Source organism: Martes martes (genome assembly GCF_963455335.1).
Source record: "Martes martes genome assembly, chromosome: 1".
Taxonomy (NCBI): domain Eukaryota; kingdom Metazoa; phylum Chordata; class Mammalia; order Carnivora; family Mustelidae; genus Martes; species Martes martes.
Window position 1 is genome coordinate 54,489,911 of NC_137888.1, and position 13,504 is coordinate 54,503,414.

The following is a 13,504-nucleotide window of genomic DNA, read 5'->3' on the forward strand; positions in this document are numbered from 1 at the left end:
GGCACCGGGGAAGGAAGCTGGAGGGCAGGACGGTGTGAACTTCCTCCCTGTCGGGTCAGGTCGGGCTGTGGCTGTGTTCTCCCTGCTCTCTCAGCCCTTTGACTAATGTCACAGTCGCTCCTGTAGATTGAGTTGCTGTTTCCTTCCCTCGCCCTTCCCGGCTCTGTTTCCTCTGATGCGAGTCTCAGCCTTTTCCCTTCCTCACCGCCGTCCCACCTTCGGAAATAGCCATCTTTCATGAGTGCCATCTGTTTCCTACCGGGTACCTGTTGTTTTGCTTGGCCAATTTTTTGCTTTTCTTTCCAGAACTGCAGCCTGCTTTTTCTTGGGGCGGGCGGGGGTGGGGGACTCCCGTCCCGCCCTCAAGTTACCGGGGGTCACGTGACTCAAGCCTGGTCAGTCAGAGTCCCCCGACGCCCCTCGCCACCTTGCCTGCCTCAAGGATGTGCCCATCTCCTGGGGACATTTCTGCTGGAATCAGTGGAGGGGGCGAGGGCCCGTCTCTTTCCTGCCAGGAGTCAGGACATTTTTTTCTGAAAAGGGCCACATAGTAAATACTTTCAGCTTTGCAGTCCACATTGGGTGCTGTCTCATAGCATTCTTTGTTTGCTGTTTTACAACCGTTAAAACTTTGAAGCCATTTTTAGCTTGCCACGTGTGGAGTTGGAGGTGTACAAAAACAGGCTTGTAGTTTCCTGGCTCCTTAGGGACATAGTACAGAAAAAATGAGGCACAGGGCTATTTGCAGCCATTGTCTCTAGTGGCATAGAGGATGCTAGCATGCATGGGGAACAAAGGAGAAATTCTGGAAGCATCGAAACTTCCCTTAGAGTCACTAATGCCCTGGTTCTACAACCCTGCCTTCTCCCTATGACCCACTCCCCCAACACTCTTCCCAGCTGCTGAGCTCACCCTGGGCTGGCCTGAATTGCGTTTCTGTTAGTGGCAAATTAATTTCTTTTAGTTTCTATTAGTTGACCCAACCCCAGCTAAGCATCCTACTAACCTCAGAACCCACAGCTCCCTTGATTCCAGGGGTCTCAGAGCAATCCCATGCAGCCCACGTACTTCTGCAACCCTCGGGCAAGGATGTCAAGGGTGATGAAGACCATTCCTGCTGGGGCTTTTACACAGTGGACATTTTGGATAGAAGACTGGAAAATAGAAAATTATTCCCGAAATAAAAGTGAGGTCTCTGTGTTAACATTGAGCACCGTTGCTTACAACCCAGGAGGCACTGTCTTTTTTTTTTTTTTTTTAAATTTTTACTTATTTCTTTATTTGACAGAGAGAGACACAGTGAGGGAGGTAACACAAGCAGGGGGAGTGGGAGAGAGAGAAGCAGGCTTCCTGAGCAGAGAGCCTGATGCGGGGCTCTGTCCCAGGACCCCGAGATCATGACCTGAGCAGAAGGCAGAGGCTTAACAACTGAGCCACCCGGGCGCCCCAGCACTGTTGTTTCTAAACAGGATTCTTATGATGCCACAGATGGTAACCAGAGGCCTCTGACCCAGGAACCGGGGCTTTGGGAGCAGCAGCTGCTCTGCCTCTAATCCAGTCGGTCCAGGTGAAGAGTTGCTCCTCTCTGGCAAGTACGCATGTTCCGAAACCACTGTTGCAAATGGCCTGGTGTCCTCCATGGGCAGCGGGAAGAAACAACCCTTTAATGGGCAGCACCCAGAATGGTCACCAAATAGGGTGGGGAGAGGAGGGCAGGTTGGCATGTGGACGAGCTCCATCAGTGCAGTGCCTGACTCCCAGAAGCAAGGTGGGAAGGGAGCAGGTTCCTCTGGGGTATCTGTAGGAAATCTTTTTTTTTTTTTTCCCCTTAAAGAAACGTTTTGGCAGAAAAGCTTAGAGAAATTCACCACACAGCCTTATCCATGACCAGACTGGAGAGGGGGGCTTTTTAAAAACAATGCTCCACTCTCTTCAGAAAGAAGAAAGCAAATCGTTATGAAATATGATGATGATAAAATTCCATGTCCAATAGTCTGTCCCCTTGCTCCCATGAAGAAAACCCATATTGATGTGACCGCAGGTCTAGTTTGGGGCTGTAGAAAGCACGTTTGTCACAAGGACGACTTTGGGAGAGATTGTTCTGACTACAGGGGAGTGGGTGGCTGGCCCTTTCGGGAGGCAGGAAGCTTCGACTAACTGGACTGCAGGGTCTTAAAACCTGACCATGTGGGTGAACCTCCTGGGGATTTTGCTGGAGTGCAGACTCTGATACAGAGGTCCTGGGGGCGAGGCCTGAAACTCTGCATTTCTAATAAACTTCTGGGTGATCAAGATGAAGCCCATCTATGGACGTCCAGTGTGGCACCGTGAGGAGATAATAGTGTCTTCCTGCTGGTGACATTTGGTCATTAATAAATGCTGATGATAATAGCTAACAGGTACTGAATGCCAATGATAAGAAGTGAAGTCACAGAGCTGGTGAGGAGAACTGCTAGAAATGGTCTCTAAGCCCCACGCTCTTTGCACCACTCCATGCTGCCTCGCTGCAGAGTAGGGAGGCAAGGGGGAGGCTCCGGCTTCTCAGTCCAACACGAGACTCACTCACAGCCCAAGGAACCGGCAGTACAGGTGCAGAGCCTGGCACAGCCGCTGGGCAGAACCTTCTAGATGGAAGCTTGGCCTTGTTCGGTGACAGGCATTCCAGGATTTAAGAAAAAGTACATCTGGTTTTTCCAGATGAACAGGCTAGTCTTTTTGTTCAGCCAACCTGACTGATCGGACAGAAGTGAAAGCACAAAGAATCTGACTAAAAAAGGGCTGAATCTATACAAGATACAGTAGAATGATGAGCTGCTCCTTTGGGGCAAATGCGGGATGTTTCTGCCTCACCCACCTCAACCCCTTGCGTGGCACAGTATCCCCAGAAGATAGATGCCAAGAACATGGTCTTGACTCCTGCCTTTGCTTCTCCAATTGACAGTAGAACATGGGGTCATGATGACCAAATCTTCCAGAGGGATGGTGCATATTTTAAGTGGTTTGTCTCCAAAAAGAAGCCTGGATTCCAGAAACTTCTGTGAAGTGGGTTTATTGCTTCAGTTTTTCTGTGGATTGGATGCAGGTGATGGCAGACCTGCACGATGGGGAAGAAACACAATCAGCTTTTCAGAAATGTCTACCCCTAGAAACTTCACAGAGGAGTTTCTCCTCTTTGGCCTCCTTTCTGAACATTTTCTGTGGTAGAGCTCCAGGCAGAAGCAGCTCCAGGCAAAATTGGGACACAGGGGGAATTTCTCACTGAGATTTTTCCCACCTCTTCCATCTGGTCCTTCCTTCTTACTTCCAGCCTCCTCCACCTTCCAATTCCATCCACAGGCACAAGGTGAGTAGAATATTTGTAGGAGAGGGAGGGAGTGGAAACAAGCACTTCAGTATTCAGAAATATGTACTTATTTCCCTTATTGAGGAACACGTAGCCATTTTTGTTTGGTTGTCACAGAGCAAACAGAACTGTGATTTATCATTTATATAACTGATTGCATGTACTTCTAAAATTTTTATCAGATTTCTGACAGTTGTGAATCATTTTCCCCATCTGGAAAAATAAAGAGCACGTTCCCACTGCCTCTGCCCAGCTGCAGCATCTCTGAGTTTACAGTTCCACATTGTTTTTCAACAACAGTCTTGAAATAAATGTCTTGGCCCAAGAAAGAGCAACTTCTGCCTAGGGGGCCACATCAGCGACCCGAAATGTAGGCAACTTTTATGTGTCTGTGAGATCCAGTTAGTCGATCCCCAAACACCAAGCCAATACTGGGCTCTATACTTACTTCCTTGTTCCTTTTTCTTGATTCTAAAAGAACTTCCCGCCTTCCACTGCATTTTACAGTTCTCCAAATGGACAGTGTCCTCTTCGCGAAGTATTAAACCAAGTTTGTTTGTATCACCTGAATTGTCTTCCTCAATCATTTTGAACAGTGGTAATCGGTTACCTAACATATTTACTGATGAAAATTCAGCCTGTGTGGCTCCCAAAGACCACAAAGCCTATGGGGCTTGAGAGAGCAAGAGAGAGACAAGATGACCCCAGGTCATTTGCATCTCTAGTCCATCAACATAGGGTAATGTAGGAGATCCTGAGGAAGCCTGGTGACCAAAGGCCTTGTAATTTTGGAGAATAATTTGAGACTGTCTTCTATTAAGGGGAAGACAAGTATTTCTGTTAAATATGCTTACACAACAAAAAACTTTTACAGCAATAGCAAACAGCTGGAAATAGTTATCAACAGTTTGGGAAGCTGGTCAAAAAATTATGAAACTGGTAAATAAATCATGGAACTGTTTTATGATGAAGCCATTAAAACAAGAGTTTGATCTACACATGCTATTAGGCATAGATCTCTAGAATATTTGTAAATGAGGAAAAATCAGAAATGCAGAATTCGCTCTATTGTTTTTGAAAACTTGTAAACACTGGGTATCTATATCACATTTCTGGAGTCATACACAGGACGACATGAATAATGATTGCCTCTTGTTAAGGGAAGCTGGTGTCTTTAATATATACCCTCTTGTAATATTCTTACTATTATTATTTATTTATTATTCATGAATTATTATTATTTTTTATTATTATTTATTATGCTATTATTTATAATAATATCGTTAACATTGATTGAGTATTTGCTCTGTGCCAGGCAATGTTCTAAGTTTTTAGTATGTATCGTCTCATTTAATCAGCCAAAAACATATAGAGCAGATTTCGGTATTTTTAGTTTACCTTTGTATAAACTGAAGCAGAGAGATGTCAAGTAACTGGCCCAATGTCACACAGCTAATATGGGACAGAGCTGGTACTTGAGCCTCTGCAGTACTTACAATTCATCACTGTGCAGTCGTGCTCTATTATTACCTCCTGATGTGTTAAGCAATAAAGCCTGGATTCAAACTCAGGTAACCGTATGGACCATGCCTCCTGGTCTCTCTTTCTTGTTTTATGTGAATTTTTACCAAGCAGATGTATTAATTCAGATTTAAAAGATTGTGACAAAAAGTGGGGCGCCTGGGTGGCTCAGATGTTTAAGCATCTGCCTTTGGTTCAGGTTATGATCTCAGGGTCCTGGGATCGAACCCCACAGCAGGCTCCCTGCTCAGTGGAGGGTCTGCTTCTTCCTTTCCCTCTGCCTCTGCCTCTCCCCCTGCTTGTGCTCTCTCTCTCTCTCTCAGATGAATAAATAAAATCTTAAAAAAAAAAAAAAAGATCTTGACTAAAAATGGAAGCTATTCTGTAGTTTTAAAAATTCTTTAAGAATCTACTCTCTGTTAGTTCTGTGCTAGGAATAAACCAGCTTGTCTTCCCCTTCAGGCCTCACTGTGGAATGGGAGACACCTAGAAACCCAGTAGTAGAAAGGGAAGTGTAAGGTGCTTTGGAAGCCAGTCTCCAGCCCCAGGCTGGGGAGGGAAGGGCAAGGAGGGAATCCTAGCCCTCTAACATCTGAGAGGACATCTTGAAGGATAAGTAGGAAGGACAGAGTTGGCAAATTAAGAAGTTGGTAAGTGGGGATAGGGCTGGGGATGGAGGAAGCAAAGACAGAGGCTTGAGATAATAGGCATCTCCAAGAACTGCAGAGTTCATGATGGTTTCAACACAAAGTTAAGAAGTCTGAGTAAGTAGAAATCAGACCGAGGAAGTGGCCAGAAGACCATCAGTGTATTTCAACTCAAGAACTGTTGATCTCCAGATGGGACAATACCTCGTTGGGTAAAACTGCTTCTCCCATTCAGGAGGTTTTAGCAATCCTGGCCCTTGTCCACTAAGTGTCAGTAATATCCTGGTCAGTGAGAAACCCCAAATAACTGGAAAGGGATGAGAATGCTAGATCCCATCCTCCTTTGAGAACCATGAGATACAAAATGTTGAGGGCTGTAAGGGATAAATCTCATTGAAGTGTTCCATATCATAGGAGGTGGGAGAAAATTGGAGAAAATGAAGAGGTTGTTGTTGTTCGTAGAGGGCAAGTAGGAAATTATGACAGCTTAGAAGAGGGCAGTGGGGAACTTGATTAACTGCCATCAAGGAGATAGTAATGTATGTGTCTACCAGCTGGAGGTAGAGATTAAGGAGAGAGTAGCTAAGCGTGTTATCTGGGTAGATCTTGGTGACTTTGGGCAGACAGTGGAGCCATTTGCCATAAGGAATACAGAATGAGCAGGTCTGAGAAGAGGAAGTGATTTCATTTTGGAGAAGTTAGATATTTTTAAAAAAGATTTACTTATTTATTTTAGAGATAGAGAGTGTATGTGCGAGATAGAGGAGGGAGAGAAGGAGAGAGAGAGAAGGTGAGAAGCAGACTCCCCACTGAGCATTGAGCCCAACGTGGGGCTACATTTCATGACCCTGAGATCAGGACCTGAGCTGAAACCAAGAGTCTGATGCTTAACTGGCTGAGCCATCCAGGTGCCACTGGAGACAAATGGCTATTTCCATTGGGCCAGGAGAGGAGCTGGAGTTGGAAATGCACACTGGAGAGTCATCCATGTCTGTGTAGTATTTGGAGTCACGGGCATCGAATGAGTCTAGATGACTTGGAGAATTGATGTGAGGTGCACCTACACTGCCTTAGGCAGGAAGTTTCATTAAGTGAACCATGACACTGCCAATTTTGAACAGTTTTTTGACCTTCAGGGAAAGAATTTCATATGGTTCAAACTAAGAGTAACCTCATCCTCATAACTCATGATATGGCTTTCGTCCTCACCTGCAGTAGAGATTTAGACAATTTTTTGGTTGGGTAGAGGGAGGCAGGGAAGGGGTGGGTATGCCATGGGTTGGAAACCAGGAAGCCAAATTATAGCTTGAAAATCTGAGGCCCTTGGCAGCGTCAGGTGGAAGAGAGTAGGCCCACAGAGAGGCTGTGGGTTGTTCAATGGCTCACCTTCATTGTCAATGAGAGCTTTCTTCTGGGGGCAGAGTTCCTAGCCACCTTCAAGAAAAACAAACCCTCTGTCTTCCTTTTTGTGAAGCCCAGGGGAAGAGTTATCCGCCAAAGAGCTGTGTGTAGACAAGTCAAAAGCATTTTGGTCCCAAGAAAGTGAGTTTAGGTCCAAGAATGTCAGGGCCTGGACTGCCTCTGCTTGGGATGGGCCAGCCTTTCTCGAGGCCAAGGGGAACTCAGCCAGCTGGCTACACCTTGCAGCAAACATGTGTACCCTTGTACTGTAAGTGTAAGACCCCCGTGCTTCAGGAGTCCCATTTTTTGAGAATCCTATGAGAAAGAGGGAGTTTATCTCTTTTCTTCCATTGAGCTGTTGGCTGGGCTGATGACCGCTCACTTTATGTCTTCTTTATTGTCATTCCCCTGACTGCTGTTCACGGTACTGATGCTCATAGCCCAGAATACCTGGGCTCCAACGTCCCATAATAGAACATTGTTTCCCACATGTGGTTGATGATAGAGGGATAAATGTGGAGAGCAGCTACACTTCCCTTTACTGCCCTTATTTCCATTCCCCAAATACCATTATATATGGGTTGGTATAATTATATAAAATGTTCCTGAAAGTCTATGTATACCTAAAGAGATTTTTATTGAGGGACGGTAGTTTTATTTTACCTACATGTTTTTGTTGAAAGACAATTCTCCACAAATATCTCCCATTTCTGAACTATCTGAGTCCTCTGAACAAAGACATTTGCAGCCAAACTAAGAATGTTTGTATTAGGAGACATTCCAGGATACGAAATCTTAGCGACATCTCCCTCCCTGGAGATGTTTCGAGGTAGGAAAGATAAATACCTCCCCTCTCCTACCCAAAGATTAGCTTAAATTCCAGATTATAGTTAAGGTTTTTCTCTCTCCAGAGGGGAGGATATGCAGGTCACCAGCAGCCTTATACACGATCATAGTTTTCCAATCGTGGGGGTCTTCTCCAATAACGTACCCCACTACAGGTAGTGGGTATGAGTTGGCCCTCACTGCATAGCCCTTGGGGGATATTTTTCCAACGTGCTGCATTTGCTAATAATATATGGACTTTGTCTTTGACCCAGAAATCTCATTACCTACTTCTGTCTATATGCGTCAGTTAAATTTATGTATATTTGTGTAGATATGTGTATAAAAATACATATATAAATAAAAGTATATATTTTGGCACATATCAATAAAACCGTAGGAGTCTAACTTTCGCTTATGAGTAAGAAAAATATTTCAGACCCTTCCCAAATTCTGACTTAACAGTTTTATACGTAGACTTGGCAAAGGAAATCCATCCCTATTTAGAAGGATCATCCTGGCCTGGACCATTGTATCTTTCCCTCAGCAAATAGTGGGAATTGGGACTTTTAGGAAAGGTCAGGTTGGATCTTGGCATTCCAAGTTCAGGGTGATTCGTGGTGCCCTTTTAAGTATGGACTGTCTTCTTAGCATTTTTTTTAAGATTTTATTTATTTATTTGACAGACAGAGATCACAAGTAGGCAGAGAGGCAGGCAGAGACAGAGAGAGGGGGGGAAGCAGGCTCCCTGCCGAGCAGAGAGCCGGATGCGGGGCTCGATCCCAGGACCCTGAGATCATAACCCGAGCCAAAGGCAGAGGCTTAACCCACTGAGCCACCCAGGCGCCCCATGTCTTCTTAGTATTTAAGGTCATCCAATAGGTACTCACTGGATCACATACACTACATGCACACAGATAGATAAGGCCCTAGAACAACCATGAATATGAGACAGGAAGTTCTGAAGCTTACCAAGGAGGAGACACGGTTTCCCAACGGACACTAACCCTGCAACACTCCCACTCCCCCAGGATGCTTCACACTTGACATTGATTGCAGAGCGGCCCTCAGCATGCCCTTGTTCCTCTTCCAGCCTCAGGCCGTGCCTCGGGGCCAGCAGATGTTAAAGAAGTGACCGTTCCTCAGGCACGGCCACCTAGCTGGCCTGTCTCCACTACACGAAGGCCTGCAGCCTCAGCTGCTTTGAAGCATGTGCTTATCCAGAAATACTTTCAAATTATAACCCGGCCTCACTTCCTCACCTGGAACATTCTACAACTCCCAGAAACTCTCAGCGCTTCCAGAAGCCCAAGAATGTGAGGACACTAAAGGTCTATTAGCTTTACAGAAAATGTACCTTTGTTTATATGCTTTCCCTGTCCTGACGCTCCTTCCTTGAAGCCTCGCCCCCAATTTTCAGTATTTAAAAGGAAACAAAGTAAGTAATACTTCTTTTTTTTTTTTTTACTTTATTTATTTATTTGACAGAGAGAGGGAGAGAGAGTACGCACAACAACACAAGCAGGAGGAGCTGCAGAGGGAGAGGGAGAAGCAGGCTCTCTGTTGTGCAAGGAGCCCAAGGTGGGACTCGATCCCAAGACCCCAGGATCATGACCTGAGCCAAAGGCAGGCAGACGCATAACTGAGATGAGCCACCCAGGTGCCCCAGTAATACTTTCTAGTAGAGCTTCGTATCTCTATGAGAAGCCTGCTTCGTACCCGCCCACATTGTTACCCTTCATGCCCCATCCCCGCACCACAACCCCTCTCCCTCCCCAGCACCTGTCTGCCCATCTCCTCTTAATGAAACCAATCTGGACCGTGCATGAGATGGTCGACGTGGCAGATTGCAGCCTTGCCTTTCCAGAGACAGCAAGACTGTTCTAATTATCACCTCCATACTTTTCTCCAGGATGAAATTCACACGAAGCTCCCAGTTATCCGCTCTGCCATTCACTAATAGAAAGGATTTTGTGCTAATCCTCCTGCTTCCGTCCAGGAAGGAGAAAAGAGCTCATCCAGTTCCTGTTGGGCAGCACCACCTGCCCGTCTGTCCGGAGCCAAGTACTGATGGGTTTGGAGCTGGGGGGATAAATGGGAATTGTGTTTATTTTATGAGCTGCAGAAAGTTGGCTGCGGAACCCAGCGGGAGGCTTAGCTGGGAAAAAAAAATGATTGTCTCTTATGCTGTGTGTCTGCTGTTTGGAAAAATATATGGCCTTATCCTTTCTTGATCCTGGGAAAGACAAAAAGGAAAAAGACATGTTCTCCAAATACCAGGTTTGAGGACTGACCTTCAGGGGGCCTTTCTTGGTTTTCTGGGATGCTCCACCAAGCAAAAGGCCTCCTGCTCAGCGGGGCAGTGGCAGAAGGAAGAATGGAGTCCACGGGGGCTGGGGACCTGACAGAGGGTCCCTGGGCCAGTGCTCAGTGGCCTGGAGAGAATCCCATGCTATTGGCAACTTTTTTGGAAGGGAGTAAGGAGCAGCTGTCCTCAAAAACCAGAGACTTTTTCCTCATGACAATATTCTGGCATGCATTCCCATGGAAGTCACCACAGTTCTCTTAATGAGAAGTCGGTGAAACCATTTAACCCAGACCAACTTCAGAGGATGTTATGAAGAAAAACCCCACGCTGAAGACTCCGCTGTCAGCTTTGACTGATGGGTGAGAGACAGCTTCCGAGTTGTTTTCTTGCTCAAGCAGCTTCTCTAAGTTTCAGTCTATACAGAGTCCAGGTTGACCTCGTTGTGGGAAGAGGACTCTGGTGTGGACATTCGAAGAAACAGCTCACTGCCAGTTCCTGGCTGACGAGCTACCAGGGAGGAGAGAGAAGCAGAGGGAAGGAGTGTTAGTGAGGAAACATTCTTACTGGTGAAAACCAACAGTGCCAACAGAGCCAGCTCAGGGCCAGATGAAATTCTGTTCTTAGTATAGTCATGCCTGTACGTCTTCTTTCTCACTCTCTTTTTAAAATTTGTAAAAATTTTTATCGACCCATAATTTATATGTAACATGGTATTAATTTTTAGTGCGTGGTGCCGTTATTTGATGTATGTATACATTGCAAAATGATCCCCACAGGAAGTTTGGTTAACAGACAGCACCATATACAGTCACTGATTTTTTTTTTCTTGTGATGAGAACTTTTAAGATCAGCTCCTACAGTAACTTTTAAATATACAATATTTTACACCTGGGTGGCTCAGTCGGTTAAGTGTACAACTCTTGATTCGGGGTCAGGTCATGATCTCAGGGTCATGGGATTGAGCCTCATGTCTGGCTCCATGCTCAGTGAAGAGTATGCTTGAAATGCTGTCTCTCCCTTGCCCCCTGCCCCTCCCCCCACTCATGCATACCCTGTCTCTCACTTGCTAAATAAATAGTCTTTTTAAAAATAGGTGCGCCTGGGGACGCCTGGGTGGCTCAGTTGGTTAGGCGGCTGCCTTCGGCTCAGGTCATGATCCCAGCGTCCTGGGATCGGGTCCCACATCGGGCTCCTTGCTCGGCGGGGAGCCTGCTTCTCCCTCTGCCTCTGCCTACCACTCTGTCTGCCTGTGCTTGCTCTCTCTCTCTAACAAATAAATAAATTAAAAAAAAAAATTTAAAAAAAAAAAAAATAGGTGCGCCTGGGTGGCTCAGAGGGTTAAGTCTCTGCCTTCAGCTCAGGTCATGATCTCAGGGTCCTGGGATCGAGCTCTGAGTTCTCTGCTTAGCAGGGAGCCTGCTTCCCCCACCTCTCTGCCTGCTTCTCTGCCTACCTGTGATCTCTCTTTCTCTGCCAAATAAATGAATAAAATCTCTAAAATTCTATTTATAAATGAATGAATGAATGAATGAATGAATGAATAGGGGTGTCTGGGTGGCTCAGTTGCGAGCATCTGCCTTTGGCTCAGGTCATGATCCTAGGGTTCTGGGATCGAGCCCCGCATCCGGCTCCCTGCTCAGTGGGAAGCCCGTTTCTCTCTCTCCCACTCCCCCTGCTTATGTTCCTGCTCTCGCTGTCTCTCTCTCTCTGTCAAATAAATAAATAAAATCTTAAAAAAAAAAACCAACAACAAACAATATAGTATTGTTAACTACAGACTTGATCTTAGCCAAAAGGTCTCAAAGTGACACAGTATTGTTAACTCCAGTCACCATGCTGAGCATTGTACCCCCAGGACTTGTTTCTCTTATAATCGGAAGTGTGTACCTTTTGACTATTCACCCATTTCCCCCACCTCTCTACCCCAGTACCTCTGGCAAACACCAATCTGTTTTCTGTATCTGTGAGCTTGTTTTTCCTCTTTCTTGATGCCACAGGGGAGGAAGCTGAGCGGTGACAAGGAATGAGACCCTGGAAGGCAAAGGTAGTTGTTTTGGAGCAACAGAAAGGCAAATCAAGGCTGTCCCCTTAGCCCTGGCAGTGGGCTCTCAACCGTGCTGGATGAGCTGTAGGCGGCTGAGAACCCATTCAGCACCTCTGCTCAGATTAGAAAATGCCGGGGGCACCTGGATGGCTCAGTGGGTTAAGCCTCTGCCTTCAGCTCGGGTCAAGATCTCAGGGTCCTGGGATCGAGCCCCACATCGGGCTCTCTGCTCAGCGGGGAGCCTGCTTCCCCCTCTCCCTCTGCCTGCCTCTCTGCCTACTTGTGATCTCCCTCTCTGTCAAATAAATATATAAAATCTTTAAAAAAAAAAATTAGAAAATGCCCCTTCCTCCAGGTACAAAGCTGGGTGAGCCGAGCTCAGCTGGGTGGAGGTCAGTCTCTCCACCCGCCCCCGGGGTATGGTGCCCTCAGGCAGTGAACAACCCATTGTGGTGGAAAGAAGCCCCCCCCCTCCATGACTGTGGAAACACCCCTGAATATGAGTGTCTCCCTTGAAGTCATTCTTCCTGGGAGTCCCAGTCCCCCAGCCCAGAACACAGCGCCAGGACTTCCAGGTGACACAACTAGAGGATGACAAATGTCACAGCCACCCGCTGTCTCTTTTTCCCCTTCTTCAGTAAGAAGCCCTTTCCCCTCAGAGGCCACTGTAATTAACCCAAGAGAGAATAGCCATCCTTCTAGTCAAACAAGAAGCGGCCATCACGGTTTGACATCTGCAAACCGAAGCCCTGTTTTCAGGGCTCACCTGATGTTTATGTCCTTCCCCGTGAAAACATTTAGAGTCGCTGGGAAAAAAACAACCACCACATTAGGATTCCATTCTGTCCCCACCCCCGTCCTCCTGTATCTGCACTAGGTCTAACTGTACAGTTATCGATGAGCTTCTCTGCTCATTAAGGAATCAGACAATGACAATCCCGTTGCCGGAGCCAGGGTGGGCACAGAGCCGTGAGCTCCTTTGTCTAAATGCCACAAATCGTTAAAGTTTCGCTCTGCGCTTTGGGGTTGGCGTCATCACCCTTTCCTTGGCCAAAAGGCTCTGCTGTAACAATCAAAAGAAACAACGCCATTCTCCGTCCCTGTCCAGTTTTGAATATAATTATTTGTCAGAATCATATTAACCCGATGTATGATAAACCCGTAAAATGGATTCATTTAGGTCTCCAGGAGTCCTCCCTCATTAACTCGGATATTTATAGGCATGGCTTGGATGCTTCAGTCCCTCCTCCTGTGCAGCATCGAGCAGGGATGGCCTATGTCCCTGATGTTGTTAGGGGAGTTGTTTGTTTCCCAGTGTTGCAAAGAGGGGCGGAACAGAGCTGGCCCCCAGCCCAGGCCCCCTCGAGCCTTGACTGGCTCCTCTGCCCATTCAAGTCTTCTAAGGGAAGGGAAAG